A 14,421-nucleotide genomic window follows, 5' to 3' on the forward strand; every position below is an offset into this window, starting at 1 on the left:
CTAAACACTGCACATGGGAAAATGACTTAAAATGTCATTAAAACACATGAAAGCATTTTTTGATTGGCTTTCCAGCATGGTTTGGTCACTTTTAACATGGCTATGTAACACAAACATTCAAAATCAAAATTTTCCATACACATGTGAGAGCATATTTACAAGCAATTTGCGCCACATAAATCATAATTTTCTCCTTAAAGCACACTATTCTCTATCTAAATTAAAGAAATATTTTCTCACCTTAGCAAATACTTTGAGTTTGAAAACAGTCTAAGAAACACACCAATTTGTCTTCAGCAGAGCAAAAGGTATGCACTCCAGAGTCTGCAGCTATCAAAAGCACAGAAATGCTGTAATTCTTCACACATATTTCTCATGTCACCCAATCAAAACTCTTCCCTCACTTTTTTTCAAATGAAAACCCTTCCCCCTCTGCCCTTTCTGCCTATTTTCCATAGCAACCACCTCTTGGAAAAACTCTGGTGTTTGCAAGTTCACACAACAATGTTGCAATTGAACTCTGAACTCTCAGTGCACCTGCATATCCAGTGCATTCTTTCATTTAATGATTTTTTTATTGACCACTCAAAATACATCTTTCAAAGAACACATCTGTGCACCCTAACTTTCTGTTTTCATCAATCAAAATCCACCAATCACTGTTACTGCTTCATGAACACAGAAACTCCACAGTTTTTTTTTCATTTTACACTCTCATTTTTTCAACTGCCATTTCATTGCCACACTTCATCTGACTGCAGGAGAACCTTCTCTCACCATGTTTTCTGTCTGGATTGTTGGTCATAGTTATATTCACTGGGCTCAAAGGTACGTTGAAAGCAGGAATTTACCTAACCTCAATTTACAAGATGTGGAAATTAAGTGGTTTGGCCACAGAGGATTAAAATGTCACCAATTGATACCATTGGTGAAAACCTTTATGCATTTGCCAAAACCTGACCTGTTAATTGTGCACTGTGGAGGTAATGACTTGGGCACTTTGACTGGTGTAGGTCTGGAAATGCTTTTAAAGGACACCTTTGAGCAATTAATGGCACTTTTTCCTCAGACTGCCTTGGTATATTCAAATATATGCCAAAGACAGAAATGGAGGTGGTCGAACCAATTTTGTCCACAAATTGAGAAGTCGAGGAAGCATGTAAACAAATCTGTTTCAGCTTACATGAGAGACCATGGAATGGGCTCCCTGTACAACAATAACTTGCGTTACTACATGCAAGATATCTACAGAGGAGATGGAGTTCACTTCTCAGATGAGGGCAACAGAGTTTTCACTCTGAATTTAAGAATGTGCATTGGTACCTACTTATAAGTACCTAAATGTACCATAAACCCAAAAGCTCTTCTCAGAGCTACCCTACATCTAATCACTCACAATTATTATTTTACTCTAACTTTTTTCACTAATTTTCAACAAAGTACGCTCCCTGGGGCGCTACCCGGTACGCGTACCGGGAGCTAACCTTGCGAATTTTTTTTTTAAAAATGGTTTTTTTTCGCACATATAAACCTCCTCAGCCACCCTCAGAAAACCTAGGGGGTCAAGATAACTCTACCGTGCCCCCTTCTACCCATTCCGAACATTATTTGCCCTCCATCTTGTATCTTAATTCGACCAAAACACAAAATGGTGGACTCCCGGAACGCTTAAGGTCCGCGAACCGAGGCGCTCAACGGTTCGCGTACCGGGCGCTAACCACAAAAAAAAACAAAAAAAAATTTTATTTTTTTTGTCCCGCGGGGCCCCTTTAAAACCTCCACATTAAACCTAGGGGGTCAGCGAGGATCTACTATGCCCCCTTATAGTTATTTCCCCCTTTGTTTTGGCCTCCTCTTGTCTCTCGATCCTACCGAGAGACAAGATGGCGGCCGCTCCGGACTGTTTAGAATGTTGACAGACACCGGAGAGCCAATCAGCTTCGCTACGCGAAGTTCCGGTACGCTTAAGGTCCGCGAACCGGGGCGCTGCCCGGTCCGCGCTTACAGATATATATCTTTTTTTGAACGTTAATTTCTCAAAATCCACTGCAGCACATATATTGAGACCTACAAAAGGCACATCGGGCTACCAGTCCCTACAATTTAGCCAAGTTTCGTGCAAATCCATTCAGCCGTTCGGGCTAAAAGTGAGGCTAACCGCCCTATGGAAAACTCAATGTTAAAAACACGTTTTGGGACCCCCCTTTTTTCTCGGCCCCCCCTGGACGAACCCCCCCCAAATTTTCAGGGGCTGCTCAGAAACAAAATGTTCAATTTTCCAGAAAATTTCAGCCAATTCCGTCCACAAACGCCAAAGTTATTAGACATAGAATTTTCAAAAATCCCATAGGGAAAAAATCCTAACTATATATACCTACTGGCGACCGCCAGTAGGTAATATATATATGTATGTATGTATAAATATATATATATATATATATATATATATATATATATATATATATATATATATATATATATATATATATATATATATATTCACTGAAAAAACCATAGGTTATAGACCATATATAGTTAGGAATTAGCATTTAAAAAACCTTATTTTACTCACACAAAACCATTGAAATTCCATATATAGTTAGTTGCACTAACTATGTATCGCGCACCCGCAATCCACTGCTGATGATGTCACATATTACATCATTCATGACATGGTCAGTGACATCACTGATGACATCACTGATGACATCTCAAATGACATCACTGATGACATCTCATTTGACATCAATGACCACATCACTGATGATATCATTCATGTGACAATACAATGCATCTCCTCACATTTTAATATAACCTCTGTTACAACCAGTGTTAAATACAGAGTATAATTTTTGAAACCATTGACACACCAATACTAGTTACTACATACGCACTCACTGATTCCTACGTCTACACACACATTCACTCATTCATCCATACAATCATTCATACATACAATCACTCATCTTTACAACACTATCATATGCACTCATACACCTATACAGACACTCACACTCTGCCACTCATCCATGGAGTTACTCACACACCTAGTCAGTCCTGTAAAGAATCAATCACACTTCCATTTTCTTGTCTATACAGTTAAACATAGAGCACCTTACATTTTCAAACATATAGTAACACATACTTACTTTCTTATACAATCATTGATACAAGTACACATTGATCTGCACAGAGTCACACACCTCCCAGCCAGCCACACACACACTCAGTCTCCCATACAAATACTTGGACAATCAATCAATAACCCATATAGTTAATCATATAGCTACTGATCAACACATGCAGTAGTTTACAGAACAACAGACATAATGATGCACAAATTAAGACAGTTTAGTCACTAACCCATGCACTCAGTGAGACACATTTAATCACTCACTCATACATTCAGTCATGCACCTACTAAATCCTTCGTCCAGACAGTTATACATCTACTCATTCTTCAATATCTAAAACATATTTAAACTTTACAGAAACACACAGTCACTGGATGATGTCATCAGTGATGTCATCAGTGATGTCATTTGAGATGTCATCAGTGATGTCATCAGTGATGTCACTGACCATGTCATGAATGATGTAATATGTGACATCATCAGCAGTGGATTGCGGGTGCGCGATACATAGTTAGTGCAACTAACTATATATGGAATTTCAATGGTTTTGTGTGAGTAAAATAAGGTTTTTTAAATGCTAATTCCTAACTATATATGGTCTATAACCTATGGTTTTTTCAGTGAATTTTCAAGGTTTTGTAAATGCTAATTCCTAACTATATATGGTCTATAACCTATGGTTTTTTCAGTGAATTTCATTGGTTTTTTAATAGCTAATATCAAAACCTTTACAATGTATTATTCTTTAAAAAGAAAAATATTTTTTACATGTTTTTTATACAATTTTTTTTGTATTTTTTTTGTTTCGCTCCCAGTACGCGTACCGGTTAGCTTCCCGTTAGCTCAATCCGGAGGCGCGACCCGGTACGCGAACTGGTAAACGTTCCTTTTGCGCACCTCTCGCGTTACAAAACAACATGGTGACGCTTCGCGTCAGCATGACGTTTCGCGTTCTCGCGTAATACGTCATATTACGTGCTACGTTTGCGTACCCGGAAGCGCACCGGTACGCGAACCGGAAGCGATCCGCGGCGCGGCGCCGACCGCGTAATGTAAACATAGCAGGTCATGTGACTCGATAATAACACTTTTCATTGGTTCATTTCACTTTTGGTTTCCTAATGATGTAATACAAGGTCATGTGATCTAAAATGGACACTTGTCATTGGTTTAGAACTTTTGTTTTTCCCAAATGATGAAAACCCCTCCTTCTTTCATCACTCTGACTTTCATCTTGGTGAGAGAAAGACCCTTTATTGAGACTTTGTGATGGCTTCATTAGTAGCTTCAGCTGGTGCTAGCCCACCACCTCCACCAAATCCAAGAAAGAGAGGACCACCTGCAGAAGTAATTCTGCAAGAAGAGGAAGAACAGGAAGAGGAGGAAGAGCATGAGTTTTTGCCAGAGGAGCCCAGGAGGTACAATCGACAGGAGAATTATATCTGGCAATTCTACAGAATTCCTAAGGGGCAAAAGAAAGTGAATGCTCGTTACGTGTTTTGCCGCATATGCGGTGACAGATTGTCAAGGGGCACCGATAAAAAATATAGTTATGGGAATCATACTATGCATCGGCATATGAGTAGGTGGCACCCAAATAACTATAGTGCTGCCCAGCTACGTGACCAACAACAACATCCCCTCCAAATGGCAAGAAGATCGGTGGTTCCAGAGGTGTCGGGACCAGAGGCGAGGGAGGTGATTGCAAACATCCAAATGTTGTTTGGTCACGTAAAACAAGTGTGCGTGGAATGTGGCGCTTTCATCTGCTACAGAGAAAGTAGCATCACTTTGATTTTGCGAGCAATTCAAAATCATATTAATGTTTGCACAAAACGCACCAAAAAATAAATTCATTTTTTTTTTTGCTCCTGTTGAGCCCTTTATAATGGATCGTTTTTGTTTCCCCCCCCCCCCAAAAAAACCAAAAAATTTTTAAAAACGTTCAGAAAATACAAAAAAAGTAAAAAAATGTTCAAAAAATACTAAAAAAAATATAAAACAACAAAAACATAAAAAAAAAAGTTCTTTTCAGAACTAACTCCCCATTATAAAAAAATTAGTAGAAAATTTGGAACTCTGCCAACCTGTATTTCTCTTAGTTCGCTCCCGGAGCGCTACCCGGTACGCGTACCGGAAGCTAACCAAAAAAATATTTTTTAAAAAAGAACAGTAACTATAAGGGAAGGAAATACACAGTTATGTTAAAAGAAAGACAGCTCTAGGGAGTAAAATAAGGATACTGTTACCTACAATCCACTGTTGATGATTTCACATATTACATCATTCATGACATGGTCAGTAACATCAACAGCAGTGGATTGTAGGTAACAGTATCGTTAGTTTACTCCCTTTAGCTGTCTTTCTTTTAACATAACTGTCTATTTCCTTCCCTTATAGTTACTGTTCTTTTTTAAAAAACATTTTTTTGATCAGTCATAAACAGTGACATTAATAGAAACAGAGAGAGTGAACAAGAGTGAAGAACTATGGTCCTCCTGAGCCACCCTCAGAAAACCAAGGGGGTCAAGATACATCTACCGTGCCCCCTTCTACCTATTCTGAACATTATTTGCCCTCCATCTTGTATCTTGATTCGAACGAAACACAAAATGGTGGACTGCCATAACGCTGCTGGTTTGCGAACCGGGCAACTTCCCAGGAAGCGGTCCCCAAAAAAAAAAAGTTGGGAAAGTAATTCACAGACACTAAGAGTAATAGAGATGGAGTGAGTGAACAAGACTGAGGAACTATGAGAACAGAGGGACTGAGAAAAAGAGTGGAAGGAGTTGAGTAAATAGGTAATAGAGAAAGGAATGAGGAAAGTAGCAAAGGCAGGAAACTGAGGATTAAAGAAGTGAAGCAGTGGATCTAATAGTAGGTGAATGTGATAGAAATGTAACGAAAAGAGTACAACTATTTACCTTGTAATTGCTGTTAAATTAATCACATTTTATTTCTATACTTTCAATCTGTGAAAGAGAGAACCAACATTTAAAAAAAAATTAAAATATGTATTTAAAAATTACAAAAGACAAGGGAAAATATTGAAGGACAAATAGTTTTTCAACAACTTTGACACTGACAGAAGCTTCTGCTTCTCCAGGTCCTCTACACAATGCTAAAGATATACATTTTAAACTAACAGTATCTTGATGCAGATGAAGTGAGGACTATCTTAAAACATGGTGCATCTTTTGCATTGCTCTTGTTTCAGAAAAGTGTCGCTTCAGTATGCCAATAACATGTCTCCTATCCAGAGATTTGTTTGAGGTGAGGCCTACTCAGAGTTCAAGATGAGATTTACACTTGTTGAAGTGTACAGAGGAGATAATATCTGTGAAAGTCTACTAATGAAGTGAGTCATGTCCACTGCACTCTTCAACAAAGTAGAAACCTCCTATGTTTCCCTGGACAGACCTAAACTTGATCTGCACAATGTGATTCGTAATGATAGGAAACTCAAGTGATGTAATTGAAATATGTGCAATTTATTTTGCTCATTTCACAATCACATCACTTGTGTTTCCTTTGCTTAGGTATCTCATTGTGCAGATGTAGTCCAGCATATGAAAGATTACGTAGAAGTGCAGCACTGCATACAATAAATTTAACACTTACAGAAAACTCACCTTCTCCATGCCTCCTACACAGTTCTACATATACATCATAAATGCAAACAGTACAGAATTAATTATACATGTTAAATGGTTTATTTTTGCTGTTCTCAGAATGTATCAAAATTCACTAAAAACAGTGACTTGAAGGTATTCATCATGTAACAGCGGGGAAAAAAAAACACAATCAAAATGATTGTGTTTAAAAAACCCATACAACATCAGAAAATAAAATTCAGAACTCCTTAAAGTTAACTTACTTTCCATGACGTCCAAGGATGTCCTATAAACAGCTTACACTCTTTTGTGCTGTTATTACTTTCAGCCCGCCACTTTCTGAAAGAAAAGCTCCATCGTTTTTAAAAACACGTTACATGCAATAAATGACTTCTTGCTCTCTACCACTATTTTCCACAAGGCCAAATCTAGTCAGAGATATTTATAACTCTTGGATTTCTTGTAAGCCAATCCCATCATTTGGCATTTCCGCAACTTTCAGAATTAAAATGTTGAAGATCATTTTCACAATCCTGGAATAATAATATCTTCCCCTTCTTGGTCAGTCATGTTCTACATTTCCTATGACACTGATACTGCTTAATATGAAGCAGACTTACACTACCTCTATGAGTACTACAATTATTTAATTCTCTACATCACTTTTAATCACAAAGCAATGTAAAACAGTAGACAGCATTGCAGACTTACATTCCCTCTACTCCATGTTTTGATTGGCTGCTTCAATTAGCTTATGAAAAGAAACAATTTTTCTGAACTCATTTAAAGTGCACATACATCTCCATAATGTCCAATCCTTTGATTAGAAGTTATGTCTCTGAACTACACTTATCCTCAAGGCCAAATTGTGTAGGAGCCATTAGAACTTCTTGAAATTCCACAGATCATATCCCGAGATTATTTTCCTAAAATTTTGGTTTTAAAAACACCAGGTAAGAGTTTTTAAGGTCATACGGCAATTTTTTTTTGAAAATTAAAACAGAATCATTGCAGAATGACCAGCCATTTCTAGACTTTAAATAAGCTGTGTAATGTCCTGATGATATTGAAGGGCCGTCATGATATATAATTGCTGTAGTTACAAAAGTCCTTCCTGATATTGACAACTGCGAAGCTACAAATTTATTTTATTAAAGTTGTCAATTTTGTTCCATCAGGCCTACATCGTTGGAACATTAAAATGACGTACTGGCCATATTTTCGTATAAATAATGTGGACATCATTTCAGATTTACATTGGCTACACTCCATGCTGTGATTAGCAGCGTTTACTAGCTTATTAAAGGAGACTGATTTACTGTCTGGCAAAGTTAAATATATAAATCTTTCTGAGTCTACACTAGTAGTACTTGATACCATACAGTTCTCGCAGTCATGCTGCCATTGATAAGAAAGCCCAAACAGCTGATCTACATCTACACCTTCAGCATGTAATACATCAAGCATATACATTAAAAACTCCTGACAATCTTGCTGAATATTTTGAGAGAATTGTGTTTGCCCTGAACATCTGTCTAACAGGTTTCGAATTTCAGACACACTTTCTATTTTTGTTCTATCTGTGCTACATTTCTCTAACACAGAATTCAACAAACTGCAAAATCTTTGATCAGAATTGACCACAATCTCTTCTTTTACATTTTTTAGAGAAAACAAAACATTCATTACTACATTAGCATAGCAGTTGACACCAGAACTGTTTTCAAACTGAAAACCAACAACATCTTCAACAGAATCCTCTTTGTTTCTGCTTGTAATTTTAGGTTCATTCACTTTTTGTCTTTTTGCTACAACCTCCCCAGTATTGTTCTCATTTCTTCGTTTCCGGCCTACCAGACGTTTCTCAAACAAAGGAAACTGAGGCAAATGTGGCGCATACTCTCTTCTTAACCTATTGTATTCCTTAACACAATCTAGATCTGCACAAATGTTTCTGACATCACACTCAATCAAGTACAATCCCGATAAAGTTCTAACTCGTGACAATGCCACATATGCCATACCCTCCTTGAACACAGAACTGCCAATATTCACCAATGCAGTGTCTACACTTAAACCTTGCGATTTATGAATTGTCACCGCATATGCCAAGCAAACAGGGAACTGCTTACGGCGAACATATAAGTCTTTTACAAGCAAAAATCTAGCAGAACAACGAGCAATTAGCTGTACTTCCTCAATGCCATCAAATTTAATTTTTAAAAATTCAATTCCATCTCTATTTCTGTATTTCACAAAATCAACAACATTACCCATTGATCCATTTACCAGACCTCTTTCAACATGTAAATTCCTTCTTAAAATTATACGGCAGTTCAAGCACACATTCAGAGTCTTTTCAAAACCTGCAGTTTTAGATATAGTCTTCTCTAATGAATCCAATTTTGATTTCAGATTCTCAGACAAAATAATTGTTGATCCCATATGCTGTACTCTATCAATAGCTTCCACTTTCACAATCTCTTGCTTTTCTAAATGCAACATTTTGTTGTTAAATTTGGCACATTCTGCAAGAGTTGGCATCAAACATATTCCAGATTTCTTATCAGTAATTTTCTGAAAAATATTCTCAGGCACAACATCTTGTTCTGGATATAAATTTGACAGTAATCGTGCATGTAAAGCTTCTTTTCCATGCTCGGTCACTTTTCCAATTCTAACATCTTGTAGAATAGTCTTGTAAACTTCATCCTTTGCCTGACGCATATTTTCATGCAGTTCAGCATAATTGAAGTTTAACCATATATTGACGTTGCCAATGCTGCCTAGGCACTTCCTGGTATCTTCATGCGTGAGCATTTTGAACACAGGTTGCCCTTTCACTGGTGTCAGCTGCAGAAGATCTCCGAAAACAATGATGTGTTTGCCACCAAATAACACATCATACTCTGTTTTGAGAACTTCTTGCATCCTCAAATGCACAAAGGCAAGCATGACATTGGAAACCATGCTTACTTCGTCAATGATAAGAAGTTTCATTTTCCTCAAGATTCTTGAAACTTCAAAACAAGCATCTCCAGATAGCTTGTGATATTCTAATTTGTTGTCATGCTCCACTGGCAGCATCAGTAAACGATGTAAAGTAATCCCTTTAATATTATGTGCTGCCAGTCCAGTTGGAGCAGTGACAACACAAGACAGCGATGACTCTGTCCTTTCCTGCAAATAGCATGAAATTGCTTTAATGAGGAAACTTTTTCCAGTTCCCGCTTCTCCACTCACGTACAGTCGGACAGGCTTCAACGACGTACATGAGCACTCTTTCTTATCATGACTTAATCCATGATCAATTTGCATGGTAACTTCGTCATATATTTTCCTCTGCTCAACGTTGAGTTGCCTTTCCAACTCTTCTAAGTTAACCACATCCTCTTGAGCATGTGCCATGGCTCTTTCCACCTCATTCATAGCAGTGGCAGCTTCATTTTCAATAAGAGGTCCTCCTAGTGGATCCTGACTCAATGAAGCAGAACTCTGACTGTCCTGAGAACTGTCTCTGGCAATCTCGGCTGCAATTGTTGCTTCCTGCTCAATTTCCGCATTCAACATTTCTACATATTTGGGAAAAGCAGGACATTCTATGGTCTCCTTGGCGGCATTGAAAGAGTCTTCATAACAGAGGAAATCTCCAAGCAGTTCCTCTTCTGCACGCCAAGGCTTGAAAAGTTGCAAAAGTGCTAAATAGAAAAACTCCTTTTTTTCAGGAGATTCGCCACTCAATTTTCGATGGTTTATCAAGTGGCATTTTCTTTGCTTCACCAGACATCCCTCACTTCCTATTACAGCATACACTCCTTTCTCAGTATCTTCTTTGATGTTCCTCTTGAACATGTAATTTTGCAGAACCTCATACAGACAAACATTCTCGAGGTGACTGCTTCGATTTGGATAATATGTATCCAACATGTTGGTCTTCAAAATGTCGGTACTGTTTGGCTCCTTTTCCGCCAAATACTCAATTTCCCGCACAGGTTTGAGAACTCGATTACGCGTTGCAGCAAGACCAAGACTCGCCCAAACGATACTCCTGGACTTGGCATAGAGACTTGCTGAAGACAACCGGTCAGAACATTCGTACGCTCCGATTTCTCGATGCGACAACATCTTCAGACTGAAACTGTACAACTTCTTGCTGAGGCTCTTTTCATGGGAAATGTCCTCCCACATATCCTTCAATTCTGTCTTCTCTTTTTTGGTGATGTAAGACGTCACATACCGAGCCACAGCCATACAGTTATCAGCCACAAACTGTATATCCATGTTAGCATTCCACATGGACAAAATCACCGGGTTGTAGTCGTTGATGTACTTGGACTCTTCGTTCCTCTTCAAATTGTAAGTGTTTTTAGGTGATTTCTTCATGACATTGTGTCGCAGCGAAGACATCAAACTGTTTACTCTTCCTTTAGAAATCACCGGTCGTGGATAGCCGAAACGACATTTAGTGTAGAACTTGTCCTTGTTTCGGAATTTACGACGGCAGTACTTTCCACATCGATGGCTTTGGAAACGCAGAACTTTTTCTCTTAGGCTTTTCTTCTCCTTTGCGTTTGGAACAGCACACGTAGAATACTGTTGGATGAAACTCATCACTGAGTCATCTGGATCCGTTCCAAATTTAGGTGCATCCTTGATCCACAGCAACATATGTATATGAGGAGCACCTCTTGCTTGGTACTCCTTTCTCCAGAAGAAATCCAACACCTCTCCAAGAGGTGGATTCTTCTTATTCATGATGAAAGACATCATAGCTTCAAATCTATGATTGAAGTACCTACATACATTGACTGGATCCAAAGAGCACAGTTCTCCGGGTGTCTTGAATTCGATGTTTTCTACGTTAGCATTTGCCTCTCGTAGAAATTCAAGTAAGTCTTCCCAGCCATACTCGGCACAGCTCAGAGTGAGGAACCATGTGGGAGTACCTAAGTTCCTCAGCATACATTTTAAATCACCATGACGACGGTACCAGTACTCATTAGTACCACGCTGACACGCCATGAGATTAATCAGGTGAGAATCCAAAATACTATCTTGGACATTCACTTTATCCATAAAATCACTTGCCGAGATGTTTTGCATGTGTATACCACTTTTCAAGATGTGGTTCACTGCATATGACAGTCCAGACAGATCGCTTTCAAACAGGAGATGAAACAAATATGGAATGCATTGTCGAAACCTAGCATCTCCTGCATACAATCGCAAAGTCCGGTATTCAGAAGCAGGAATTTGATGAGGTCGCTCATCATATCTTCCTCCCTGACCTGTTGGAAAAAGCTGTGGGAAACACCGAGCTTCCAAACTTTGCTCCCAAACACTAATGGGACTCCCTTTGGCTTGTTTCATTTGAAACAACTCAATAGCATTCCCCATGACTTCCTTTGAATGCAAAGGATGAACACTATAATGTTCATATATTTCCTCACTAGTAGAGAGTTCTACTTTCTCAATTTGACCAGCACACAAATCGCTATCCTCTTCCTCACTTACTTCCTCTTCTTCAACATATACATTCTTATAGTATTTATTATTTTTTTTCAAATACAATGTTGCCTTTTTAACTTTCCTAACATCTACTAAATCTTGCCATATTTTCTTATTCTTTGTCGGAACCCCATTAACTAAGATAACCAGAGGTTCCTCTTCCACTTTTTCTACTCCAATTGTGTTAATGTTTTTCTTCAAATCTAGAGGCAAATAAACAACTCTTCCCTTTAATCCTCTCTGTAAATCTGATGGAGGCAATTTCCCTGTCTTTGGCTCCATTCTTACAATAGCCTGAAAGGGATGGATACTTTGAATCAAAATAGATTCATAAGTATTTAAGTCCTTCAATTCAGAAGGAATCTCAACCAATTCCAGATTATTATGAACTGCTCTAGCAGGCATCTGGTTTTGTTTTAATTTGTTACAACAATAAGTACACACACGTTGATCCAATCCCAAATCAAAACAATTTTCTACCATCAAGTATGTTGCAAAATCCTTCCATTCACTATTATTTTCCCTTTCACTTTTTGCATATAAATCCACTAACTTAGTCTGATTCTTATAATAAGTGCGTCGACAACACACACAAGTGAAATTAGGCCTCTCACTTGATTTCATGTCAAACGTCGCAATTTCCCTCTGGAAATTATCTGTACTGGAAACATGTACAGTATCTTCCAAATGACCCTCTATTTCTTGCTCAATTTCAACATTCTCCTCTTTACTTCCAAAGTAACAAAACTCAATTTCTTCACATATATTCCTCACATCTATTTCAGAACCATGCAGAAGAGCAGCACATAATTGTTTCAGCATAATTGCTGGACTCTTAGCATAATACAACAGTCTAACTAACTTCCTCACTTTGTTATGATGCACTGCTAGCATCCTGAAATGATGAAAAACACTCTGGCATACTCTCCTGGAAAGACAAGCCAGTGAATGACCATGCAAACCTGTCACTTCTCTCACTCTGCAAGGATCTAATTCTTGCAACAACCTCATTTTCTGCTTCAAACTTTTCTTGTTAAATGACCGTACAAAATCACAAAGCAAATTGATAGAATCCTGTCGCACACTGCAAATACTACTACACTTCCAGGTGTACACAGGACCCTTAGCACGTCTTCCTAAAACCTCATTACCTAACAACTCTTCTGCCTCTGTTGTCACAAGTTTTTCTTTTTCAACTGGACAACCATCTTTCACTTCATAAGCACGACCACTGATGTCAACTGCATGCACCAAATCATTATCCTGGAAATAACTCTCTTCATTAAAAAATGCCTCACAGCTTGAACTATGTATCCATTCTCCAGAAAAAACTTCACAAAAATTACTACGATTAACTATTCTCTTCCATCTACTATTTCTTTTGAAATCAAAAATTGCCTTGTTTAGCTTCCTAATTCTATTGATTATCAAAATAAATAACTTACGTTTAATTTCAAAAGCCTGATCAATAACTTTCTCAACTTTTTTTTTTCTCCTATAAAAAACTAATTTCTGTTGACCTTTCTTAATATTTTTTAACAAATTGCCAATTATCCTGTTACGGAACATTCGTTTACGAATCTCCGTAAACTGTTGTTTCCTTCTACTATCATGCACAGATTTATCTCTTGCTCTAGCAGTAACATTTTCATTTGTCCTTTTCTTTCCATTTGATTTACTTGTGTTGTTATGGATTGAAACATTTTCTGTACTAATATTTTTTTTATTTGAAATATTTTTTATGAAATATTTAGAGCTCTTACCCGGTGCTTTCTTCATCGCTTGAGAAATCTTTTTGTTAGAGGACTGCTGCATTTTTTTTTTCTCCTGCTGTCTTTGACGTTTTGCAGCCTTCATCTCTCTTATTTTTGTAGGCATAGTTGAATCTGAGGAAAAATATAATAAAAATGTTAATAAAAAAATATTATCAAACAGTAAATCAGTAATAGTGATCAAAAACATAACACACTACTTGACATTTTAAATAGAAGATTTTTTAGTCCTTGCAAATTTACAATACAGAAGTAGCAGAAAAGAAATGAGATTTATATTTATGTTACCTATGCTATTTTATATGTGAATCTGATCTAATTTTATGAGCATATTTTAATATTTTATTGAAGACACTACACATAACCTGTTTTTGAAGGTGTCTTTATTTTTAA

At 37.6% G+C, this 14,421-nt stretch overlaps 1 long non-coding RNA gene across 1 annotated transcript; it reads right to left on the bottom strand.

Moving 5' to 3' along the window:
• Window positions 1-6,058: 6,058 nt before the first annotated feature.
• On the bottom strand, window positions 6,059-14,143 carry LOC144827789 (uncharacterized). The gene is made up of 3 exons (XR_013610371.1): window positions 14,020-14,143; window positions 7,012-7,087; window positions 6,059-6,106 (listed from the first exon to the last, which is right to left on the bottom strand). It is a non-coding gene; the product is annotated as an uncharacterized LOC144827789 (long non-coding RNA).
• Window positions 14,144-14,421: the final 278 nt, after the last annotated feature.

This window comes from Lissotriton helveticus, chromosome 4_1, assembly GCF_964261635.1.
Source record: "Lissotriton helveticus chromosome 4_1, aLisHel1.1, whole genome shotgun sequence".
Classification (NCBI taxonomy): Eukaryota; Metazoa; Chordata; class Amphibia; order Caudata; family Salamandridae; genus Lissotriton; species Lissotriton helveticus.